The sequence below is a fragment of the Triticum dicoccoides genome, chromosome 6B (assembly GCF_002162155.2).
Source record: "Triticum dicoccoides isolate Atlit2015 ecotype Zavitan chromosome 6B, WEW_v2.0, whole genome shotgun sequence".
NCBI classification, from domain to species: domain Eukaryota; kingdom Viridiplantae; phylum Streptophyta; class Magnoliopsida; order Poales; family Poaceae; genus Triticum; species Triticum dicoccoides.
This window is the reverse complement of record NC_041391.1, coordinates 236,910,162-236,930,696: the sequence shown is the minus strand read 5'-3', so window position 1 is coordinate 236,930,696 and position 20,535 is coordinate 236,910,162. Positions and strand designations below refer to the sequence as shown.

General features: G+C 43.7%; 1 long non-coding RNA gene across 1 annotated transcript; it reads right to left on the bottom strand.

Moving 5' to 3' along the window:
- Positions 1-16,291: 16,291 nt before the first annotated feature.
- LOC119322076 lies at positions 16,292-18,968 on the bottom strand. The gene is made up of 3 exons (XR_005155396.1): positions 18,660-18,968; positions 17,850-18,405; positions 16,292-17,621 (listed from the first exon to the last, which is right to left on the bottom strand). It is a non-coding gene; the product is annotated as an uncharacterized LOC119322076 (long non-coding RNA).
- Positions 18,969-20,535: the final 1,567 nt, after the last annotated feature.

Genomic DNA, 20,535 nt, shown 5'->3' with positions numbered 1-20,535 from the left:
CTCAATACAATGTTCTCCCCCTCTCTCGTGGAGATCTATTTGATGTAATCTTCTTTTTGCGGTGTGTTTGTTGAGACCGATGAATTGTGGGTTTATGATCTAGTATTATCTATGGAAAATATTTGATTCTTCTCTGAATTCTTTTATGTATGATTGAGTTATCTTTGCAAGTCTCTTCGAATTATCCTTTTTGGTTTGGCCAACTAGATTGGTAGTTCTTGCAATGGGAGAAGTGCTTAGCTTTGGGTTCAATCTTGCGGTGTCCTTACCCAGTGACAGAAAGGGTTGCAAGGCACGTATTGTATTGTTGCCATCGAGGATAACAAGATGTTTTTTTACCATATTGCATGAATTTATCCCTCTACATCATGTCATCTTGCTTAAGGCGTTACTCTGTTTTTAAATTAATACTCTAGATGCATTCTTGATAGCGGTCGATTAGTGGAGTAATAGTAGTAGATGCAGAATCGTTTCGATCTGCTTGTCTCGGACGTGATGCCTATATACATGATCATTACCTAGATATACTCATAACTATGCTCAATTCTATCAATTTCTCAACAGTAATTTGTTCACTCACCCTAGAATATCTATGGTTTTGAGAGAAGCCACTAGTGAAACCTATGGCCCCCGGGTATATTCTCATCATATCAATCTCTATCACTGTATTTACTTGCTTTGTTTTTTACTTTGCCTTTTACTTTTTACTTTGCATCTATCTATAAAAAATACCAAAAATATTATTTATAATCTCTATCAGATCTCACTCTCGTAAGTGACCGTGAAGGGATTGACAACCCCTAATCGCGTTGGCTGCAAGTAGCTATCATTTTGTGTAGGTACGAGTGACTTGTGCGTGGTCTCCTACTATATTGATACCTTGGTTCTCAAAAACTGAGGGAAATACTTACGCTACTTTGCTGCATCATCCTCTCCTCTTCGGGGAAATCCAACGCAGTGCTCAAGAGGTAGCAAGAAGAATTTCTGGCACCGTTGCCGGGGAGGCTCACGCAAGCAAGTCATCCCTATCTCTCGCATTACATATTTTCCATTTGCCTCTCGTTTTCCTCTCCCCCACTTCACCCTTGCCAGTTTATTTGCCCTCTCTTTCCCAATCTCCTCCTCTCTTTCCCGTTTGCCTTTTCTCGTTGCCTTTCTGTTTGCTTGTGTGTTAGTTTGCTTGCTTGTCATTATGTCTGAAATTGGGGAAATTATTGCCGACTTGGGTGATAATAATATCATGGAAAATTCTGAAGCTCCTGCTGAAGAATCCCCTACCTATCATACAAAAAGATTTCGAATCGGTAGTGGTAATATTATTGGAAAAGGAGTTATTCAAGATTTCTTTACTTGTGCCGGTGCTTTACCCTCTATGGGCAGTTCTATTCTTCATAGAACCAAGTCTTGATGATGCCATTGCCATGCTTATCGTTGAACTTGAAAGGCAATTTATGCATATGCACCCTTCTATACAAAGGATTTTCCTAGAATTTTCTAATATCGAACACTCCTCTGTTAAACGTGCCGCTACTATCTTTTTGGCTCATGAATTCAGATTTATAATAAAAGAGTCCAAAGAAATCTTTGCGCATTATAGGGTGGACGCCGGCCGTCCTCCCATAGAATATCCTCTTTGATCAAGAAGAAATTATGCATTTTCAATCTCTTGACTATGTTGCTTTCAATGAAAACCTTAGAAAAAAAGTGCCAACCAATATTTTAATTGATAGAATCTCTGAACTTAATGATGATTTGGCTATTCGAAATAATGAGTTAGGATACTCTCTTGAGTGTAGACTCACAAGGTTTTGTCAAAAGAATGCTTATAATGATGAATTGGTTGTGCATTATGAAGGGCCAAAAGAGGAACCTATACCTCCTAAAATTAATCTTGGGGATTTTTGCCCTATTAAATTTAGCCCTTTTGATTAATTTTTCTTACCTCAAAGAAAACTTGCTGCCGAACGTAGAGAATACGAAATGAGTTTCACCGATCTATCCTATTACTACGGCACTACCTAGATCTATCCTTGCTTTTATGCCTAACTAGGGGCGTTAAACGATAGCGCTTGTTGGGAGACAACCCAATTTTATTTTGTGTTTTTTTGTTTTTGCTTCTGTTTAGGAATAAATAATCCATCTAGCCTCTCTTTGGATGTGGTTTTATCTTTTAATTAGTGTTTGTGCCAAGTAGAACCTATAGGATAACCTACGATGATAGTTGATTTGATTCTGCTGAAAAACAGAAACTTTGCACGCGCGAATATAATTTTGTTAAATCACAGGAACGTGCTTTTGTGTCGATTCATTTTGCTGCTGTTCAATAAACAAAATTTCCAGGACTTCCTATTTTGGTAGAATTTTTAGAGTTCCAGAAGTTTGCGTTAGTTACAGATTGCTACAGACTGTTTTGTTTTTGACAGATTCTGTTTTACGGGTGTTGTTTGCTTATTTTGATGAATCTATGGCTAGTAAAATAGTTTATAATCCATAGAGAAGTTGGAATACAGTAGGTTTAACACCAATAAAAATAAATAATGAGTTAATTACAGTACCTTAAGTAGTTCTTTGTATTCTTTCTCTAACGGAGCTCACGAGATTTCTGTTGAGTTTTGTGTTGTGAAGTTTTCAAGTTTTGGGTGAATTCTTTTGATGGATTATGGAACAAGGAGTGGCAAGAGTCTAAGCTTGGGGATGCCCATGGAACCCCCAAGATAATCCAAGGACACCAAAAAGTCAAAGCTTGGGGATGCCCCGGAAGGAATCCCCTCTTTCGTCCACTTCCATCGGTAATTTACTTGGAGCTATATTTTTATTCACCACATGATATGTGTTTTGCTTGGAGCGTCTTGTATTATTTGCGTCTTTGCTTGTTAGTCTACCACAATCATCCTTGCTGTACACACCTTTTGAGAGAGCCATACATGAATTGGAATTTGTTAGAATACTCTATGTGCTTCACTTATATCTTTTGAGCTTGATAGTTTTGCTCATAGTGCTTCACTTATATCTTTTGAGCATGATAATTTTTGCTCTAGTGCTTCACTTATATCTTTTAGAGCACGGTGGTGGATTTGTTTTAAAGAAACTATTGATCTCTCATGCTTCACTTAGATTATTTTGAGAGTCGTTAATAGCATGGTAATTCGCTTAATGTTAATATACTTGGTGTTCAAGATATGTGAAACTTTCTTTTGAGTGCGTTGAATACTAAGATAAGTTTGATGCTTGATAATTGTTTTGAGATATGGAGGTGATAATATTAGAGTCATGCTAGTTAAGTAGTTGTGAATTCAAAGTATACTTGTGTTGAAGTTTGTGATTCCCGTAGCATGCACGTATGGTGAACCGTTATGTGATGAACTCGGAGCATGATTTATTTATTGATTATCTTCCTTATGAGTGGCGGTCGGGGACGAGCGATGGTCTTTTCCTACCAATCTATCCCCCTAGGAGCATGCGCATAATACTTTGCTTTGATAACTTCTAGATTTTTGTAACAAGTATATGAGTTCTTTATGACTAATGTTGAGTCCATGGATTATACGCACTTTTCCCATCCTTCCACCTTTGCTAGTCTCTCTAATACCGCACACTTTTCGCCGGTATCATACACCCACCATATACCTTCCTCAAAACAGCCACCATACCTACCTATCATGGCATTTCCATAGCCATTCCAAGATATATTGCCATGCAACTTTCCACCGTTCCGTTTATTATGACACGCTCCATCATTGTCATATTGCTAGCATGATCATGTAGTTGACATCGTATTTGTGGCAAGGCCACCGTTCATAATTCTTTCATACATGTCACTCATGATTCATTGCATATCCCGGTACACCGCCGGAGGCATTCATATAGAGTCATAGTTTGTTCTAAGTATCGAGTTGTAATTATTGAGTTGTAAGAAAAATAAAAGTGTGATGATCATCATTATTAGAGCATTGTCCCAAGTGAGGAAAGGATGATGGAGACTATGATTCCCCCATAAGTCGGGATGAGACTCCGGACGAAAAAAGGGGGCCAAAAAAAAAGAGAAAGGCCCAAACAAAAAAGAGAGAGAAAAAGAGAGAAGGGACAATGCTACTATCCTTTTACCACACGTGTGCTTCAAAGTAGCACCAAGATCTTCATGATAGAGAGTCTCTCATTTTGTCACTTTCATATACTAGTGGGAATTTTTCATTATAGAACTTGGCTTGTATATTCCAATGATGGGCTTCCTCAAAATGCCCTAGGTCTTCATGAGCAAGCAAGTTGGATGCACACCCACTTAGTTTCTTTTGTAGAGCTTTCATATACTTATAGCTCTAGTGCATCCGTTGCATGGCAATCCCTACTCACTCACATTGATATCTATTGATGGGCATCTCCATAGCCCGTTGATACGCCTAGTTGATGTGAGACTATCTTCCCTCCTTTTTGTCTTCTCCACAACCACCATTCTATTCCACATAGTGCTATATCCATGGCTCACGCTCATGTATTGCATGAAGATTGAAAAAGTTTTAAGAAAGTATGAAACAATTGCTTGGCTTGTCATCGGGGTTGTGCATGATTTAAATATTTTATGTGGGGAAGATGGAGCATAGCCAGACTATATGATTTTGTAGGGATAACTTTCTTTGGCCATGTTATTTTGAGAAGACATGATTGCTTTGATTAGTATGCTTGAAGTATTATTATTTTTATGTCAATATGAACTTTTGTCTTGAATCTTTCGGATCTGAATATTCATATCACAATTAAGAAGATTTACATCAAAATTATGCCAAAGTATCACTCCGCATCAAAAATTCTTTTTTATCATTTACCTACTCGAGGACGAGCAGGAATTAAGCTTGGGGATGCCTGATACGTCTCCAACATATCTATAATTTTTGATTGCTCCATGCTACTTTATCTACTATTTTGGACTATATTGGGATTTATTTTCCACTTTTATATTATTTTTGAGACTAACCTATTAACCGGAGGCCCAGCCCAGAATTGTTGTTTTTTTTGCCTATTTCAGTGTTTCAAAGAAACAGAATATCAAACGGAGTCCAAACGGAATGAAACCTTCGGGAACGTGATTTTCTCACCGAACGTGATCCAGGAGACTTGGACCCTACTCCAAGAAGTGCCAGAGGCGGTCACAAGGGTGGAGGGCGCCCCCTGGGCGCACCCCTACCTCGTGGGCCCCCTATTGCTCCACCGACGTACTCCTTCCTCCTATATATACCTACGTATCCCCGAACGATCAGAACAGGAGCCAAAAACCTAATTCCACCACCGTAACCTTCTGTATCCATGAGATCCCATCTTGGGGCCTATTCCGGAGCTCCGCCGGAGGGGGCATCCACCATGGAGGGCTTCTACATCAACACCATAGCCCCTCCAATGAAGTGTGAGTAGTTTACTTCAGACCTTCGGGTCCATAGCTAGTAGCTAGATGGCTTCTTCTCTCTTTTTGGATCTCAATACAATGTTCTCCCCCTCTCTCGTGGAGATCTATTCGATGTAATCTTCTTTTTGCGGTGTGTTTGTTGAGACCAATGAATTGTGGGTTTATGATCTAGTATTATTTATGGAAAATATTTGATTCTTCTCTGAATTCTTTTATGTATGATTGAGTTATCTTTGCAAGTCCCTTCGAATTATCCTTTTTGGTTTGGCCAACTAGATTGGTAGTTCTTGCAATGGGAGAAGTGCTTAGCTTTGGGTTCAATCTTGCGGTGTCCTTACCCAGTGACAGAAAGGGTTGCAAGGCACATATTGTATTTTTTCCATCGAGGATAACAAGATGTTTTTTTATCATATTGCATGAATTTATCCCTCTACATCATGTCATCTTGCTTAAGGCGTTACTCTATTTTTAACTTAATACTCTAGATGCATGCTGGATAGCGGTTGATGAGTGGAGTAATAGTAGTAGATGCGGAATCGTTTCGATCTACTTGTCTCGGACGTGATGCCTATATACATGATCATTACCTAGATATACTCATAACTATGCTCAATTCTGTCAATTGCTCAACAGTAATTTGTTCACCCACCGTAGAATATCTATGGTTTTGAGAGAAGCCACTAGTGAAACCTATGGCCCCCGGGTATATTCTCATCATATCAATCTCTATCACTGTATTTACTTGCTTTGTTTTTACTTTGCCTTTTACTTTTTACTTTGCATCTATCTATAAAAAATACCAAAAATATTATTTATCATCTCTATCAGATCTCACTCTCGTAAGTGACCATGAAGGGATTGACAACCCCTAATCGCGTTGGTTGCAAGTAGCTATCGTTTTGTGTAGGTATGAGGGACTTGTGCGTGGTCTCCTACTAGATTGATACCTTGGTTCTCAAAAACTAAGGGAAATACTTACGCTACTTTGTTGCATCATCCTCTCCTCTTCGGGGAAATCCAACGCAGTGCTCAAGAGGTAGCACACACCACATGGCTCCGTCGACGGCCTGGTACGGCCCAGCTTCGACATCAACACCACAAGACCCTCACGAGGGGCCAAGCCTTGCGAGGCGGACGACGCCAAGACCCTTGAAGGAGCTGGCCTCCTCAGGAGGGCTCTTGAGGGGCGGAGAGATATATGCAGCTACCTCATGAGGCTCAGGTGATGTGAGCCATGACGACCAAGGCCAGGCGGGTACAGAGTGCAGGTTTCCTCTTTGGTTCAAGGGAGGCATGCCACAGGCGTGGAGTCCCGAGGAATCAGCCAAAGGTTGCCATTCCGGTGCAACGAGACCAAGACCGGCAGGACGGCAAGACGGAGGTCATCACCGAGCCCACCGTAGCGTCACGACCAGAGGCTTTTCGCAGGCGAAGACTACTTTTGTCAGGATAGACTATACAGATTGTCCCCTTTCAAATCCCGCCGTTGTGGTATCCCTTCCCGCTCATATTTGGGAACAGGACCAAGGCCACTATATATAGGACTTAGCCACCACGATAGTGGAGAGATCGATTCCACCCCGAGCACCACACCAGCTCAAGAACACCTCACCTCCTTAGGCTTGTTCATCCTTTGTACTAGTTCATCCATAGCCTCTCGAGGCAATCCACCACACCACACTAGAGTAGGGTATTGATAACCCGCAAGTATACGGGATAGTTGTAGCCTCTTTCGATAAGTAATAGTCTCAAACCCAACGAGGAGCTAAAGGTAGAACAAATACTCTCTCAAGTCCTATCAGCCACTGATACGACTCTACGCACGCTTGACGTTCGCTTTACCTAGAACAAGTATGAAACTAGAGGTACTTTGTAGGTGTTGTTGGATAGGTTTGCAAGATAATAAAGAACGCGTAAATAAAAACTAGGGGCTGTTTAGATAAAGAAGCAACAAAGTAAATATAGCGAGTGTGGAAAAGTGGTGGTAGGAGTTGTGGAATTGTCCCTAAGCAATTGACTATGTTACTAGACCGGTAATCACTATTGCAATTCTATTTGAGGGAGAGGCATACGCTAACATACTTTCTCTAATTGGATCATATGCACTTATGATTGGAACTCTAGCATCCCATACGCAACTCCCCTTACTCGGGTTTGTGTTTCAGTCACTCATGCAACCCACTATAAGCGAATCATGAACGCATTGCAACACCCTACAGCGGGAATCCCTCACGCTTGCACGACACGGAGGGCACCATAGGACAGCACCAATAATAAAACATGCAACTCAAACCAATCATAGCAATTCATCAATCACCGATAGGACAACGAAAATCTACTCAGACATCATAGGATGGCAACACATCATTGGAAAATAATATGAAGCATAAAGCACCATATTCAAGTAGAGGGTACAACAGGTTGCGGGAGAGTGGACCGTTGAATATAGATGGGGTAAGGTGATGGAGATGTTGGTGAAGATGACGGCGGTGTTGGTGAAGATCGCGGTGATGATGATGGCCCCCGGCGGCGTTCCGGCGCCACCGGAAGCAAGGGGGAGAGAGCCCCCCTTCTTCTTCTTCTTCCTTGACCTCCTCCCTAGATGGGAGAAGGGTTTCCCCTCTGGTCCTTGGCTCCCATGGCTTGGGAGGGGCGAGAGCCCCTCCGAGATTGGATCTATCTCTCTGTTTCTGCGTTCTGGAATTCTACCCTGGCACTGCTTCCTTTATATCTGGAGATCCGTAACTCCAATTGGATTGAAACCTTCGCCCAGATCATTTTCCAAAAATTAGCTTTCTTGCGGCCAAAGAAGGGCATCAACCGCCTTACGGGTGGCCCACGAGATAGGGGGCGCGCCCCCCTGGAGTGGTGGCGTGGGCCACTCTCGTGGCCACCTCGGGCACCGTTTCGCGTTGATTCTTCCTCCCAAAAATCACAAATATTCCAAAAAAAATCTCCATGCGTTTTTATCCTGTTTGGACTCCGTTTGATAATGGGTTTCTGCGAAACAAAAAACATGCAACAGACAAGAACTGGCACTAGGCACTGGATCAATATGTTAGTCCCAAAAAATAGTATAAAAAGTTGCCAACAGTATATGAAAGTTGAATAATATTGGCATGGAACAATCAAAAATTATAGATACGATGGAGACGTATCAGGTATTACACCACAACTGTGGCCCGAACTAGTATAGTTCTTTGTGTCTTTGTGTCTCTGTGAGCTTTGTGCGCTAGGCTAGGGAGGATCGCGAGTAGGCAGGATGGGCAGGTTGAGATCTCTGCATGCACCCCAGTGTTCGAACCTCTCACGGGTTGCCGGATCCTGAAATACGACACTCCGGCTGGCCAAAGAGCTCGGCATCCGCCGGATCCTGTGCTACGGTGACTCAGATTTGGTGGTCCAACAGTAGTCCGGCGACTGGGACGCCAAAGATGCAAACATGGCAAGCTACCGCTTCCTTGTCCAGCAACTCAGCGGATATTTCGAAGGGTGTGAGTTCCTTCACATGCCACAGGCCGACAACGAGGAAGCAGATGCCCTGGCACGAATCGGCTCCACCCGGCAGGCCATACCAACCGGTGTCTCCCTTCAGCGCCTCCTCAAGCTGTCTATGAAGCCTTCGCCGAAATCAGATTCCATCCTTGTGTCCGCTGACCTGAAGCAGTCGGTTCCAATTTGGGGACCTCAGTAGTCGGCTTGGGGAATTCCGCAGGCGGCTCAGGGACTGCGGCAACCACACCCGGCACGGGGACTTCAGAGCCTAGCCCGGGGACTGCAGCAGTCGGCCCGGGGACTTCAACGACACAGCAAGTGGTGTCCGAATCCAACCCGCCACCTCCCAGCCCAACCTCCCTAGTTGCAGTGTCCGTGCTGACAGTAGAATAAGTCACAGCTCCATCATGGGCGCAACCCATCCTCAACTTTCTGGTGAACAGAGAGCTGCTGACTGATGAGATCTCGGCCCGGCAAGTTCAGTGTCGAGCAGGAGCCTACACAATAGTAAACAGAGAGCTCGTCAAGCACAACGTCACTGGAGTCTTCCAGCATTGCATGGAGCCGGAGAAAGGCATGGTGATCCTCAAAGATATCCACCAAGGCGAGTGCGGCCACCACGCGGCCTCAAGATCACTTGTTGCCAAAGCTTTCCGCCGCGGTTTCTTCTGGCCGACTGCTTTGGAAGACGCCAAAGATTTGGTCAAGCACTACAAGAGGTGCCAAATATTCATCTCCAAGCAACACCTGCCGGCTTCCGCACTCAAGACCATCCCCCTCACCTGGCCCTTTGCCGTCTGGGTGCTGGACATGGTGGGCCCATTCAAGACAGCACACGGCGGCATGACCCATCTGCTTGTCGTTGTGGACAAATTCACCAAGTGGAATGAGGCAAAGCCAATCAAGAAGTTGAATGGGCGACTATTGTGACCTTCATCACAGATATCACCATCCGATACAGCATACCACATAGCATCATCACCGATAATGGCACAAATTTTGCCAAAGGAGCATTGGCCCGTTTCTGCGTGACACAAGGCATCCGACTGGACTTAGCATCCATTGCCCACCCGCAGTCAAACGGAGAAGTCGAGCGGGCGAACGGCCTCATCCTCTCCGGCATCAAACCCCAACTGGTCGAGCCACTAGAGCGCTCAGCCGGCTACTGGATCGACGAGCTGCCGGCCGTCCTCTGGAGCCTGTGCACCACTCCAAACAAGTCAACTAGCTTCACTCCCTTCTTCCTTGTATATGGTGCCGAGGCCGTCATCCCAACTAACATCGAGTTCGACTGACCTCACGTCACCATGTACACGGAGGCGGAGGAGAAGGAAGCACGAGAAGACGGCATCGATCTGCTGGAAGAGGGCCGACTGTTGGCATTCAGCCGATCCGCCATCTACCAGCAGAGCCTATGCCGCAACCATAGCTGGAAGGTGAAGCCAAGATCCTTCCAAGAGGGATACCTTGTGCTCCGGCTGATCCAGCGAATAGCCGGCCAGCACAAGCTCTCGGCCCCTTGGGAAGGCCCCTTCGTCATCAGCAAGGCCTTGGGAAACGACTCCTACTAACCGACCGATGCATAGAAGCCCAGGGTGCGCAAGAGGGACGACTCCGGCAAGGAATCAGAGCGCCCATGGAACGCAAATCTCCTTCGAAGATTTCACAATTAATGCAGTATGTACCATGCTACCTTTTGTATTAAGTACAAGACATCAGGTCCCCCGAGGAGCACTCGGGGACTACCCTTTTTATCTATATGATAAGTTCTATGCCTATGAATGTGTTACTTCATTTTTCCGCCTGGCACCGGGTTCGACCAGTCGGCCTAGGGGCTTGCCGCCTGGCATTATGTCAGTGCTACCTACAGTCGGACAAGTAATGTGCCGGCATCTAAGCCCTCTCTTCCCACAAGCCACAGCTCGCAGAGCGGCTGTCCGGCTGGCAAGAGTCAAAGGCAAGAAACGATGCCTACATGAAAAACGTCTAAGGACCAAAGCATTTACATAACATAAGCCGACCTCCCGCCCCGCTGACCGGCTGTTGAGCAGCCGGTCGGCCGACTTCTCACTTACCTTGCTACATCCTAAAAGGATGAAGTACTTGTGCTCCCAAACGGCTAAGCACTCGCCCCAGCCACAGTCCACAGAGCGACTATCCGGCTGGCAAGGCGGCAGCTAAGGGAGGGCGGCAAAAGGAAAAAGCCAAGACGGACCAAAAAGCAGGAAAAGTCAAAAGTTGACACAAGCATAGCACATGCAAAATAACATTTACATAAACAGGCTTTCAAGCCGGAATTCAACAAAGTTTGAATACACCCCCAGTGGGTGGAACTGCGCAAATTTAACAAGCATTGTTCGAAAGACTACTAGGCAGGAAAAGCAAAAGATAAGTTGGCCGCCTAGGCCAAGGGAGCAGCAGGTGAGTCCGGCAGGTTGGTGGAGTCGGTGGCGCCGGCTGGTCGAGTGGTCAGCTGGCGAGTTTCAGCTTGATCGTCCCTAGCAGCAGTCGGTGCGCTAGCGCGCGGCTCGTTGCTAGATGCACGGTCGGGTTGAGGCTGGCCGTTCGCTCCATCCTCTGGTGCAGCGTCTTCGCCATCCTCGCCCTCCTCGTCTTCGCCCTCGTCGCTGGAGTCAATCTTCTCTGCAGAGTCCTCACCGTCCTCTGGGTTCAGCCAGAAAAAGTCTGCCGGCATGTCAGCACCGTCCTCGTTCAGCTCGGGGTCAAAGATGCTGGTGTCGGTGTAGTCGGCAATCGCCACGGCGTGATGAATAAGATCAGGCATCACCGCCGCCAACTCCTCGTTGGCCTCCTGCCGGAACATGCCCAACTGGGCTAGATCCATCCCAGGGTGCCATGCCCTAACGAACTCCAGGGCCCGCCTTGCGCCTGCCCGGGCCGAGGAGCCCTTCCACGCCTCGAAGCGGCCGACTGCCACATCCAGCCAATCGGCAGTCCGACTGGGGGTGCACGGAGCTTGGACATCTGGCCAGAGGGCGGAGATCACCTGGGTTCCGACACGCTGCAGCCGGCGGAGCATCTGATGAGCCGGCTGGAGACGGGCCTGGATGGCAAGGAGCTGCTCGTCGAGCGTCCGACGACCGTTCGGTGCAATCTCCGCACCAGCCCGCCTCCGCTCTTCGCGGTGAGCTTCGATGGCTTGGCTGGCGACGACGGTGTATCCAGGGAAGTACTCTGCGCAAAGAACCAAAAAACACGAAGTCAGAAGTCGGATCACATGGCAGTCAGCAAATAAAAGAAAGAGCAAGGCAACTCATCATCGACCATGTCCTCGATCCGGCCACAGCCGTCGTTCAGCGTCCTCTCTGCATCGGCCTAGTTCGCCGCCTGGGTCTCGTACTTGGCCTGGAGGGTGGCCTCACTGTCCTTCACCGCCTGAAGGGTGATGACCCACAAGTATAGGGGATCTATCATAGTCCTTTCGATAAGTAAGAGTGTCGAAACCAACAAGGAGCAGAAGGAAATGATAAGCGTTTTTCAGTAAGGTATTCTTTGCAAGCACTGAAATTGTAGGTAACAAATAGTTTATTGATAAGACAATTGGTAATGGGTAACAAGCAATGAAAGTAAATAAAGTGCGGCAAGGTGGCCCAATCCTTTTTTTAGCAAAGGACAAGCCTGGACAATTTCTTATAATGAGAAAAACGCTCCCGAGGACACATGGGAATTATCGTCAAGCTAGTTTTCATCACGCTCATATGATTCGCATTCGGTACTTTGATAATTTCATATGTGGGTGGACCGGTGCTTGGGTACTACCCTTTCTTGGACAAGCATCCCACTTATGATTAACCCCTATTGCAAGCATCTACAACTACAAAAGAAGTATTAAGGTAAACCTAACCATAGCATGAAATTAATGGATCCAAATCAGCCCCTTATGAAGCAACACATAAACTAGGGTTTAAGCTTCTGTCACTCTAGCAACCTATCATCTACTTATTACTTCCCAATACCTTCCTATAGGCCCAAATAATGGTGAAGTGTCATGTAGTCGACATTCACATAACACCACTAGGGGAGAGACAACATACATCTCATGAAAATATCGAACGAATACCAAATTCACATGACTACTGATAGCAAGAATTCAGCCATGTCCTCAGGAACAAACGTAACTACTCACAAAGCATATTCATGTTCATGATCAGAGGAGTATTAATATGCATTAAGGATCTGAACATATGATTTTCCACCAAGTAAACCAATTAGCATCAACTACAAGGAGTAATCAACACTACTAGCAACCCACAGGTACCAATTTGTGGTTTTGATACAAGATTGGATACAAGAGATGAACTAGGGTTTTGACAGGAGATGGTGCTGGTGAAGATGTTGATGGAGATTGACCCCCTCCTGATGAGAGGATCGTTGGTGATGACGATTGTGATGATTTCCCCCTCCCGGAGGGAAGTTTCCCTGGCAGAACAGCTCCGTCGGAGCCCTTGATTGGTTTTGCCAAGGTTCCGCCTTGTGGCGGCAGAGTTTCGTCCTGTAAGCTTGCTTATGATTTTTTCCAGGCTAAAAGCCTTCATATAGCAGAAGATGGGCACCGGAGGGCCAACAGGGGGCCCAGGAGACAGGGGGCGCGCCCAGTAGGGGGGGGGCACCCCCCACCCTCCTGGCCAGGGTGTGGGCCCCCTCTGGTACTTTCTTTGCTCAATAATTCTTATTAATTCCAAAAGTGACTTTCTGGAGTTTCGGGACTCTTAGTGCTGTGCAGAATAGGTTTCCAATATTTGCTCCTTTTCCAGCCAGAATCCCAGCTGCCGGCATTCTCCCTCTTCATGATCAACCTTGTAAAATAAGAGAGAATATCCTATTTATTGTGACATAATGTGTAATAATAGCCCATAATGCAATAAATATCGATATAAAATCATGATGCAAAATGGACGTATCAACTCCCCCAAGCTTAGACCTCGCTTGTCCTCAAGCGGAAGCCGAAATCGAAAAATATGTCCACATGTTTAGAGATAGAGGTGTCAATAAAAATAGAATACGGACATGAGGGCATCATGATCATTCTTATAACAGCAACATATATTGATTTTTTCATATGATTTCTTATGCTCAAGTAACAATCTGTTCACAATGTCAAGTATGGTTCAGAAACTTCATTGAGAAATAACAAACTATAATCTCAGTCATTGAAGCAATTGCAGTTTATCATAACATCAGAAAGAGTCAAGAATAGAGCTTTTCAGCAAGTCCACATACTCAACTATCATATAGTCTTCTACAATTGCTAACACCCATGCAATACTTATTGTTATGGAGTTTCAATCGGACACAGAGAAAGATAGGAGCTTATAGTGTTGCCCCCCAACGTATTCACCTTTGGGTGATGTCAACAATAATAGTTCATGCTAACTTACATCCAGTTGGATATATATATCAGGAACTACCCAACAGGAGGTGCTTGCCAAAGGATAAAATGAAAAAGGGAAAGGTGAAGATCACCTTGACTCTTGCTTAAAGTAAAAGACATAAAGTAAAAGATAGGCCCTTCGTAGAGGGAAGCAGAGGTTGTCATCTGCTTTTAGGGTTGGATGCACAAAATCTTAATGCAAAAGAACGTCACTTTATATTGCCACTTGTGATATGAACCTTTATTATGCAGTCCCTCGCTTTTATTACTTCCATATCACATGATCGTATAAAGCTTATTTTCTCCGCACTAATAAGTCATACATATTTAGAGAGAAATTTTTATTGCTTGCAACATGACAACTTACTTGAATGATCTTACTCTCTAAAGATCAACATGAGGGGGAGAGGCAAGATCAACATGTTTGAAAGATCCATGACAATATACTTTAACTGAGATGTGAGAAAACATAACCCATTACGTTGTCTTCCTTGTCCAACATCAACTCTTTAGCATGTCATACTTAGTGAGTGCTCACAATCATAAAAGACGTCCAAGATAGTATTATTCATATGTGGGAACCTCTCTTTCTTTATTACTTCCTATTAATTGCAACGATGACCAAAAGTATGTTTATCAACTCTCAACAACTTTTATGCCTCATACTCTTTATAGGTGAAGTCATTACCATCCATAAGATCAATATGAACTCTTTTATTCTGTTTATTCTTTCTACTCAACACTAATCTTTATTATATAGCTCACGGACTCGATTACATAAAGAGATCACAAGGCAAAACTCAAAACTACTTCATACCAAAGCTTTATTCTACTAGATCAAGATATTACTAAAAGGATCGAACTAAGAAAAATGTTAAAGATAGGAGTGTGATGGTGATACGATATTGGGGCACCTCCCCCAAGCTTGGTAGTTGCCAAGGGGAGTGCCCATACCCATGTGATTATGTCCTCGGAGGTGATGAAGATGGTGATGACGGTGGAGGATAATCGCACATCGAGCGTAAAAGCTCCTCCAACTTGCGAATAATGCCCTTGAGTCCAGCGATATGATCCTTCAACAAAATATATTCCTGTGTGAGATACTTGTTTTGTATGCGAGCGAACTCAATCATCTTGAAGGCTTCAATCTCAGTTGGTGTAAAGAGGTTAGGTAGAGGTTGAGGGATGTTTTCTTCTTCCGCCACCGAAGCTTGATCCTCCATGGCCTTCTTGATCCCTTCATCTTTGTTGATCTCCTCCGGTTCTTCTTTTTTCATATCTATCTTCAATATCCAAGCATCTTTGTCTTCATTGTTGAAGGAGGGTGATGTCATGATGCTCTAGATCTGTCGGAAAACAACTCAAAACAAAAACAGAAGATTTTTGCGTGATACGGTGGTCAAAACCTTCAGGAGATTATATAATGTATTTTTACCGACCAAGAGAAGTATTGTGCAAGAAAACGGAGTCCGGAAGGCACACGAGGTGCCCACGAGACAGGGGGGCGCGCCCAGTTAGGGTGGGCGTGCCCTCCACCCTCGTGGAGGCCTCGTGTCCATACCGGATTACTTCTTGCTTCCCAAAATTATTAAATTTTCCAAAACGAAGAAAAATTGCCATTAGAATTGTTTTGGAGTCGGTTTACTTACTGTACCACATACCTATTCCTTTTCGTGGTCTGAAACATTCTGGAAAGTGTCCCTTATGTATTCCTCCGGGGTTAGGGTTTCAATAATACTAGATGATACCCCGCGCGTTGCTGCGGGAATTGCTCATAAATATTTGATGCTAAAAACATGAGGCTTTTATGAAAGCATAGTATATGATGACGACAAAGTTATTTGTTCAAAAGGATTATTATATGAAGCATCTAGAAAAAATATGATGAAAAGCCAAATAATGTGTGTATGTGTAGTTCTCCTTCAATTCCTTATCTTAATAGCTTATCATCAAGGTAATAAGACAAAAAAAGTAAGGTAGAGACAATGAAGACATCTCATCCACTTGCCAAACCTAAATCAAATCAATGATAGCAACTATTGTGTACATTCCATAAAAAAACATATTGCATTGATAATATGTGAGTTCACTCATAATCTGATTTCCTATAAAAAATAGGTCACCTATAAACCATGAGGCTCACACTTGAGTCTCTCACCAGAACAACTTTTGCAGCAAACTGCTAATTTTTTTAGGCGCCTCTGAATTTATTTGGTTTGCCTTCTCTTCTATGGTGCACAACTATGCATGCTTATGAGTCATGTAAATCTTAGGCTGCAAACTGACAGTGTGAGGGAGAACCGCAAAACATCATAATATCGAAGAGCCACTAAGATGGAGATGAAGGGATACCTCAACATCAACATGGACCCAACATCTGGCGAGGTTGATTTATCCACCAACCACTATAAGATTGACATTCAAAAATAAATAGACAAATAAATAAATAAGGGGCCATTTGAATTTAAAGTATAACCAAACTAACTGGCAGATGTTAATGCGCGAGTCTATGTGTGACTGTTGTGCAACCAATCCAATATAATTTGTTGCACAAAAGGGTCAACCATAATTTAGAACCTGTACATTTGAAGGTGAGGTAGTAATTATGAGCAAATGAAATTGAGATATAAAATATAGCAATTGAGGAAGGTCTGGAAGATATTTGCTCTGTCGAGATCGCTATGAGAGAGTGCACAGAGGCTGTACCTTAAACTTGAAGCATGGACCTCGATCCGGGAGGCATCGACCCCATGATGCGAAGTCCAACAAAAGCACAATTGAGAATGCACTGTAAAACCCGGTTTTGCACAAACACACTGTATAGGGAAGATTAGATCAGTCGATAGACCTTGATTGATTTTTTCAGATCTCTGGTGTGTACCTAGTTAGTCGTAACTCACATATATTTGAGATACTTTGAGTAAGCTTATGACACCAGGGAACTCTTCGGTGTGGCTATGCAATTAAGATGGGCAAAAGTAGCACGAGAACGTTCAACAGAGACAAATCCTTCTCTTAAGAGATGATAGTGTCCATATTTCTTTCCTGGTAAAAAAAGTTCATAATTTCCAGAATACTATTCAGTTTCAGTGATCCGCCTCAACCAAATGAAAGAAACTCCAGAATAATCTATATATGCATCCATAGTATATGCACTTTACCTAAAATGTACATGGGACAATTACACTTTGGGAAGTGTAGAGGAACTATTGTGTAATCTTCAGTAAGAAAATATAAATTAGAAAAAACTCCAAGGAAGCGAGCCATCATAATTTGCAGTAAAACATGTATATTTGCATATACCTTCAGATTGGAGCGTGTGTCGGAGGTAATCTTCAACTAAGAAAATATGAAAAATATAAATTAGAAAAAGTTCCAATCTGAAACTGAAATTTCCATATAGTCACACACTGAATAGTAATCTTCCCACAAACGCTCGGAAACTGAAATATAAATTTGCATATAGTTGCACACTGAATAGTAACGTTCCCACAAACGCTGAAAAACACTTATAGTCAGAAAATGAATAGTAATCTTCACACAATCTGAAGCGAGCTATGTGTATACCTTCAGATTGGAGCGTGTGAGGATCAGCAAGACAATGGCGGCTCGACCCCAAGGTAGCCAAGAAGAAACCTGAAGAATTGAAATGGAAGGCTACATATTTCAAGCGAAATTAAATTCAGATTTGGATTAGGCAAAGAATTAAATTGCAATTCAGTGTATTCATCAAGCAAAATTAAATCTACATATGAACCAAAGATACAAAACTTCAGAATTGGTTCGTATGAAATGGATGGGAACATTAAATACCAACAGGAGCCGTAAATCTGAGGTGGTTGGGTATGCAGCGAGTGAAGAACAATCAAAACGACTGATTGGGCATCCAAGTCGTCCAACACTTGAGGAAGTCCAAATTCGTTAGTCAATTGGCAATATGCCATAGGGAATGGCTTAGGAGGGAGGAGGGGGATGCTCACCTGCAGCTGCAGTATGAGCACGCTATGGCAGACACCAACCTGTACTGGAGGATGATGGGAGGCGAGGCATCGACTTTAATATGCAATCCATCAGTTTTTTGTGGAGATCGTGGGGAGAAAGTGGAACGTCAAGCGTCAATTACCTGTAGAAGAAGAATTTTTGGTTTTGTTTTAGGAGAAGCATTTATTTTGCAGTGATGGCAATGGAGAAGATAAACAGTGTGGGCCATTGGAGCATTGGGTTGTGTACGATTGATGTGAGGAAATGAAAGAGAAAATGCTGAAGAACAAAGACGAGGAGCACATGAGACATGACATTCAACTTTTGAAGCATTGTTGCGTCTGTAGTTAACCGTCTTTGGGAAGAATAGACCAACCCAATCACAATAATGCTCACCGGCTTGGCTTGGGGCATTGATAGGTACGGCAAGGAGGCGGATGAGACCGGCGAGGTACACCTCTGAGCTAATCCCACTGGAGCGGAGACGGCCTCGTCCGGCCCGAGGCCGGCGGCGCGAGGAGGGGCCGGAGGGGAGGCGCTGCTCGGGGATGCCCACTTCAGGCCATGGCGGCTGCGAGGAGGCGGGGGGAGGGGGCGGTGGTAGACCGGCGACCTGCTCGTACTGGGGCGGGGACGGCCTCGCCCGGTCCGAGGCTGGCAGCGCGACGAGGGACCGAACGGGAGCCACGGCGTGCGCAGAGTCGCTGCCGGGAGGAGCCCGAGTACAAAAATCACGAATTTCACGATGGAGATTCTTCGGGCGTGGGCAGTGGGGAACGATTAGGAAAGATTTTTTTTCTTTTCTTTCAGGGAAAATATTTGGTGAGGTGGGCTTGAGTGGGACTGCATATGGTGTGACGTGGCTGCATGTTATTGGATGCTGATGTGTCTATGCTGCATGTTGAGATAAATCAAGTAGTGGGGGTGAACTTCTTAAGTATATAGGATTAGTTTCAACATTGATAGGATTACCTGACATATAATGTTTGATTCTTTGACCGTTCACCACCCTCGAACTTGTGCCTTCGAAGTTGTTGATTTTTATGGCACCGGAACGATAGACCTCGTCGATAACGTAAGGACCTTCCCATTTAGAGAGAAGTTTTCCTGCAAAAAATCTTAAACGAGAATTGAATAGCAACACATAATCACCTACGTTAAACTCACGCTTTTGTATTCTTTTGTCATGCCATCTTTTAACTTTTTCTTTTAACATCTTGACATTTTCATAGGCTTGAGTTCTCCATTCATCAAGAGAGCTAATTCAAATAACATCTTCTCAACGGCAAGTTTGAAGTCATGGTTGAGCTCTTTAATAGCCCAATATGCTTTATGTTCAAGTTCAAGAGGTAAGTGACGTGCTTTTCCATAAACCAACTTATACGGAGACATACTCATAGGATTTTTATATGCAGTTCTATAGACCCATAATGCACCATCAAGTTTCTTGGACCAGTTCTTTCTAGATCTATTAACAGTCTTTTGCAAAATCAGTTTGAGCTCTCTATTACTCAACTCTACTTGACCGCTAGACTGTGGGTGACAAGGAGATGCGATTCTATGTTTAACATCATACTTAGCAAACATTTTATGAAAAGCACCATGAATAAAATGTGAACCACCATCAGTCATAAGATATCTAGGGACTCCAAACCTAGGAAAAATAAATTCTTTAAGCATCTTAATAGAAGTGTTATGATCAGCACTACTAGTTGGAATAGCTTCTACCCACTTAGTAACATAATCAACAGTAATTAAAATATGTGTGTATCCATTAGAGGCAGGAAAATGTCCCATATAATCGAAGCCCCAAACATCAAATGGTTCAATAACAAGAGAATAATTCATAGGAATTTCTTGACGTCTACTAATATTACCAATTCTTTGACATTCATCACAAGACAAGACAAACTTACGAGCATCTTTGAAGAGAGTAGGCCTATAAAAACTGGATTGCAATACCTTATGTGTAGTTCTATCTCCAGCGTGGTGTCCTCCATATGGTTCAGAGTGACACTTGCGTAGGATCTGTTCATGTTCATGCTCAGGTACACAACGTCTAATAACACTATCTACTCCTTCTTTATAAAGGTGCAGGTCATCCCAGAAGTAATGTCTTAAATCATAAAAGAACATTTTCTTTTGCTGGTATGTGAAAGTAGGTGGTATAAATTTAGCAACAATGTAATTAGCATAATCAGCATACCATGGAGCAGTACAAGAAGCATTAATGACCGCTAATTGTTTGTCAGGAAAGCTATCATCAATAGGT